Source organism: Oryzias latipes, chromosome 8, assembly GCF_053564925.1.
Source record: "Oryzias latipes strain Hd-rR chromosome 8, Olatipes_Hd-rR_3.1".
Classification (NCBI taxonomy): Eukaryota; Metazoa; Chordata; class Actinopteri; order Beloniformes; family Adrianichthyidae; genus Oryzias; species Oryzias latipes.
In genome coordinates, this window is record NC_136244.1 from 7,773,864 (window position 1) to 7,779,863 (window position 6,000).

Below are 6,000 nucleotides of genomic sequence, written 5' to 3' on the forward strand. Positions count from 1 at the left end.
AACCTGAGTCGATTTGATTAGTAAATGGGATTAAATTGTTAAAGTTTAAACTTCAGATTGAATTTATAATTTTAGAAATTACACCAATCCCTATTGAAAACTGCCCCCCCACACACACAACTTAAAAATCTTATTGAGGTAATAATTTAATTTAATTCTTAAACTACTTCTCTACCAAACAGTAATTAAATAAATACATTTGTAAACGTGTTTTAAAATATTAATGTGATTGACTTTCACCCGAAGTAATTAGACACTAAAAAAAACAAAAAGTCTTTTTTACTTGATTTTATAACTGGTTGGGTTGTTAAAGAGATCAAATTCATGGAATGTTCCTCAAACTAAATCAATGCATATTTTAGACATATAACATAATATTAGTAACCATAACATTTCTAACCTTCAGAAATATTGCAAAACAGCAAAAAAGGAAAATAACAGATATCAATTACAGATCAAAATGCATAAAACAAGCATAAAAAATCTTTTAACTTGGTGTCAGCTATGCAATAAGCTTGAGTGAAAAAACTGAAAAGTTTTGGAGGAGAAGACAGAGGTGTTAAACATCTTTAGATGTAATATTTGTAGCCAATATTAGGAAAAAAGCTTCAGATACTTCTTTATAATTTTTTCCTCCTGTAGAAAAATATTTGAGTTTTATTGTCTGTGCTTCCAGCAGAGGGCAGCATATTGAAAAGAAAACCTCTGAATCCCCTCAGACAAGTAAAGGTCAGTGATCTGTGAAATTCAGGAAAAAGTCAACTCTTAAAAATCTTTGAAAATATGTACTAATTTGCCATTCAATATTTTTCTATTTTAATTTTAAAAAAGTTGTGATTTTAGCTCAACAAAACTGTTTTTGCTTACCATACAGAGAATATTTGGCTGAAGCTGGAATGAATGACATGCAGTTGTCATGGATCTGTCACACTTAGACAGCTGTGATGGTGAATGAACTCAAAGTGCAAACAGTGTTTTATTTGTGCAAGGTTTCTCTGGAGTTTCAGGTGTTGCTCTGAATGTGGGGATGGTGCTCTCATGTGTTCTCGGTCGCACATCAGGGGTGATTGTGCATGAGTTATCCTTTGGAGCCTGAAATCTGAGGTGACAAACCGACACAGATTCTGCAGAATCCAGTTCATCCATGGAGGAGCAGGAACACCTCAGCTTGTTGACATTAGCAAGCAGGAAAGATGAAGAGACTAAAGGAATCTACACAAATCTGCCTTTGGAAGTGATAGCAAGTGTTTTCTGTAGTTGGTTGATCAACGTTATGGTCTCTGACTCCTTGATTGCTCAGTTTTGTCACCAGTGGACATCCAAGAGAGATGTTTTGCTTGTCTATACTTAAAAATGAATCAGAGGATTTTGATGGCTTTGTTAGAACTGTGGACTCTGTGGCCCCGGCTCCTGCAGGCGTCTGTCCATACCAGACTTTTTAAACAGGATTACAGGAGCAAAGCTGCTTTCTTTCTCACATGTTAAACAAAAACGCTTGTTTATATTCTTATCTTTTGCAGCCCTACACTGCAATATCCTTTATACCAATACATGCTTTTGAATTTTGGCAGCAAACGTAATCCAGTAGACCTTCTGTGTACATGGACGTGTTTATTTGACCGCAGTCATAGAAACGGACATTTCATCTGTAAGCAAAGCAGGATGTGTCACATGTTCAGCCCACTCGTGTTTATCTGGGTTTTTTTTTTTTTTTTTGGTGTGTGTTTGCATATCCGTTGGGTCTCACGCTTGTGGCATGGCGTCCCAGCCGGCTTCTGCTGGCTGCCCACTGTTATTGTTGGATAATGTTTAATTTTCCATTCACCCCAGAGCCTTCAAAGAGACGCCTGAGGAGCTCTGTAAAACAAAGTTTAACACCCCAATTCATGGAAAACTCCACATTAGGTATCAGTGACTGTACAAGGAAGAAAAAAACACTGTAGAGATTTTTTGCCCTCCATTTTTTCGTATTATCATAATTACATGCTCCTTGTTTAAAAAAAAGAAAATCACAAAGTTGACTGAATTTGCAAAAAAATCTTGTGTTATAAAAGTAGAAACTGGGAATGATAATGTGAAAAATCCACTATATTGGGTCAAAATCTTGTTGGTGCTCAAACTCAGAGGTGAAGACAACTAACCTGATCATCAACTTGAAATGACCTCCTGTTCTCATTTGTTTAAACACAAATCAAGCTCAAATCTTCCGTGGTTAACTGTTGTTGCGCCAACTTCGTCTCCTGTAACCTTTATTTACCAAATCCTTCATGTATTCTTATCAGGACTCACATCCACAATGAATTTTGATCTTTTTTGTTTTTGTTTTATTTTGGTGTCTAAGCTCAAATGATGACACTCACATCACCATGACTGACAGCTGCTGAGTTATTTTCCTTTTCCAAAACGTTGCATTTATTTTTTTGTCATTGCAAAACCTGATTTTGGACAGAACACACCTCATTCTGACTGCCTTAAACTGTCCAATCTTTACCCAATTGTCATTGAATGGTCCATTGAAGATGATATTTCTGTCTGTGAAAATAGTAAATGATGCTATCAAGTATGTTTCAGCAAAATGAGCGATGCATAAATCTCAGTTAGCATTTTTCATGACAATTGTTGTAGTTTAGACCTCAAATGGATCCCACAGCTCCCTGTCTGGGCTCCAAAGCTGTTGACCACAAGCTGAAGCCAACAAGATGAAACTTCTGTGTAGGGCCATCAGGGAAACCAAACCTCTTATTGACTGATATCTGATTTTATATACGTTAATTAATGCAGAACTGACTAAGACTGTGGGTAGTGTTGAATTTCCCATCGTTTTAGTACCATTTTAACAGCAGTGTTGCCACGTTAACCCAAAGCACGTCTCTCAATCCCATGGTACCACAACACCTCAAAGACGTTAGATTGAAGTTACGTCAAAAGAGGGGAAATGTAGACCATTTGAGTCAAAGTGAACACCTTTGTACAGGTAGTAGACCATAGATACCATAATATGTTTGCATTGTGTTGATAAATGTGTTTGTGGAATAGTGCTACCATTGTTTACTCTGACTTTATTGACATCAATATTTCACATCTTCTCTGTCTGTGTGACCACAACCATTGCACTGTTGCACAGAAAAACGTCAGGGTAACACAAAGGACGGCCACATTTTGTATAGAAGAAATGAGTTAGCAGAGAGTTGTTTCTTCAGTATGCTGTTGCTTATTGAGGCAATATGGCATTTTCTCTGAAGGCAATCTTGGTTTTGATGCCTAGATGTTTGTGAAACACTTCATTTTTGTTGCACAAGGTCTTTAAAAATGTATATAACCAATTTTTGACATTTAAATTTAGATTCTGAATTTTTGTTAGTTTGTGTTTTTTCATCAAGTCCATATTGGTGTTGTTTCACAAATTAAGCCTTATATTGTGTTCGGGTCAAAGAAAGCAACAGAAAGCTTACGATGAGCTATATGACAGGTTAGACACAAAGGAAGGAGAGAAGGACTTGTACAGGCTAGCCAGACAGAGAGACAGAGATGGGAAGGACGTGCAACAGATAAGGGTGATTAAGGACAGAGACGGAAAGGTGCTAACAACCCAGGAGAGTGTACAGAAAAGATGGAAGGAGTATTTTGAGGAGCTGATGAACGAGGAAAATGACAGGGAAAGAAGGGAGGAAGATGTGGTTGTTGTGGAGCAGGAAGTAGCAGAGATTGGAAAGGATGAGGTTAGGAAGGCTCTGAAAAGGATGAAGAGCGGAAAGGCCGTTGGTCCTGATGACGTACCTGTGGAGGTATGGAAGTGCTTAGGAGAGACAGCAGTGGAATTTCTAACGAGTTTTTTCAATAGGATTCTAGAGAGTGAGAAGATGCCTGAGGAATGGAGGAGAAGCGTTCTGGTTCCGATCTTTAAGAACAAGGGTGACACGCAGAACTGCAGCAACTATAGAGGAATAAAGTTGATGAGCCACACAATGAAGCTGTGGGAAAGAGTAGTGGAAGCCAGGCTTAGGAAAGAGGTGGAGATTTGTGAGCAGCAGTATGGTTTCATGCCCCGTAAGAGCACCACTGATGCCATTTTTGCTTTGAGAATGTTGATGGAAAAGTACAGAGAAGGTCAGAAGGAGCTGCATTGTGTGTTCGTAGATTTAGAGAAGGCGTATGACAGGGTGCCGAGGGAGGAGCTGTGGTACTGTATGAGGTCGTCTGGAGTGGCAGAGAAGTATGTCAGAGTAGTTCAGGACATGTATGAGAGAAGTATGACGGGGGTGAGATGTGCTGTAGGTCAGACAGAGGAGTTCAAGGTGGAAGTGGGACTACACCAAGGATCAGCTTTGAGTCCTTTTTTGTTTGCTATGCTGATGGACAGGCTGACAGACGAGGTAAGACAGGAATCTCCCTGGACAATGATGTTTGCGGATGACATCGTAATTTGCAGTGAGAGTAGAGAGCAGGTGGAGGAACAGCTAGAGAGGTGGAGGTTTGCTCTGGAAAGAAGAGGCATGAAGGTCAGTCGTAGTAAGACAGAATACATGTGTCTGAACGAGAGGGATCAAGGTAGAAGCGTTAGGTTACAGGGGGCTGAGGTGAAGAAGGTGCAGGAGTTTAAGTACTTGGGGTCAACAGTTCAGTGTGATGGGGATTGTGGAAAAGAGGTGAAGAGGCGAGTGCAGGCAGGTTGGAGCGGGTGGAGGAAAGTGTCAGGAGTGTTGTGTGACAGAAGAGTGCCAGCAAGACTCAAAGGAAAGGTGTACAAGACAGTGGTGAGACCAGCTCTGCTCTATGGGTTAGAGACGGTAGCAGTGAGACAGAGACAAGAGGCTGAGATGGAGGTAGCGGAGATGAAGATGTTGAGGTTCTCCTTAGGAGTGACCAGGTTAGACAGGATAAGGAACGAGTACATCAGAGGGACGGCTCATGTTGCCTGTGTTAGCGACAAAGTCAGAGAAGCCAGACTGAGATGGTTTGGACATGTTCAGAGGAGGGATAGTGGATATATTGGTAGAAGGATGTTGGAGATGGAGCTGCCTGGCAGGAGGGCAAGAGGACGGCCAAAGAGGAGATACATGGATGTCTTGACAGAGGACATGAAGTTGGCTAATGTTAGGGTAGAAGATGTTCATGATAGAGTGAGGTGGAAAAGGATGATTCGCTGTGGCGACCCCTGATGGGAAAAGCCGAAAGAGAAAGAAGATTGTGTTCGGGTCAAAATTGACCCATTTTCACATTTGAATAAAGGCCAATTTTGACCCGAACACTATTTTAGGATTAAAGGGAAGAAAGATTTTTTCCTTTCCTTCATGACAGCTTTTTTTCCCAGAAGGCTCAGACACTCATAAGTATTTGAACAATTTTTGATAGGCTATCCAACATTCAAAATACATTTTAACACATTTATTTGTTTAAACCGAGAGTATTTAAAAAAAAAAACACTAGCTGTAGCTCAGAGGAACTTTATTTAGAAACCTTTTTCAATTTACAGAGCGCATAAAAAATGATTTTAAAGGGAAAAAATGGGTTTGGCAGCATTACAGCAAACAACAGCAACAACATTGAAATAAGATATAAATCATGAAACAGATCATCAGAAGTAGTTGGGCCATTTATGTCTTAGTTTTTAAAGTTTTTAAGCTATAAGCAGTCTATTTTGTATGAGGTGGTTTCGCCTGACTTTATGGACTATTGATTTATTAGAAAAATTAGATATTGATTGATTGAAAAATGAAATGTATACATTTCATTAGAAAATCGGATGGAGCTCAAGCGCCCATATTTAAGGGATGCCACAAAGACTTAACTTTTACATTAAAAAAGGGGTGGGGGGTGGGGGGTGGGGGGATTAATGTAATTTTAGGGTAAGATATCACCCAAATGATCTAAAACACACCTGCAACCTTTGAGTGGTTGCCAGGAATATTTTTGCCTCCTTGACTCTTGGTGTGGCTGTGGAAAGGGGTTGCTTATTTGCTGATGACTTATCACCAGAGAGGGGAAAGGGGGCGGAGAGAA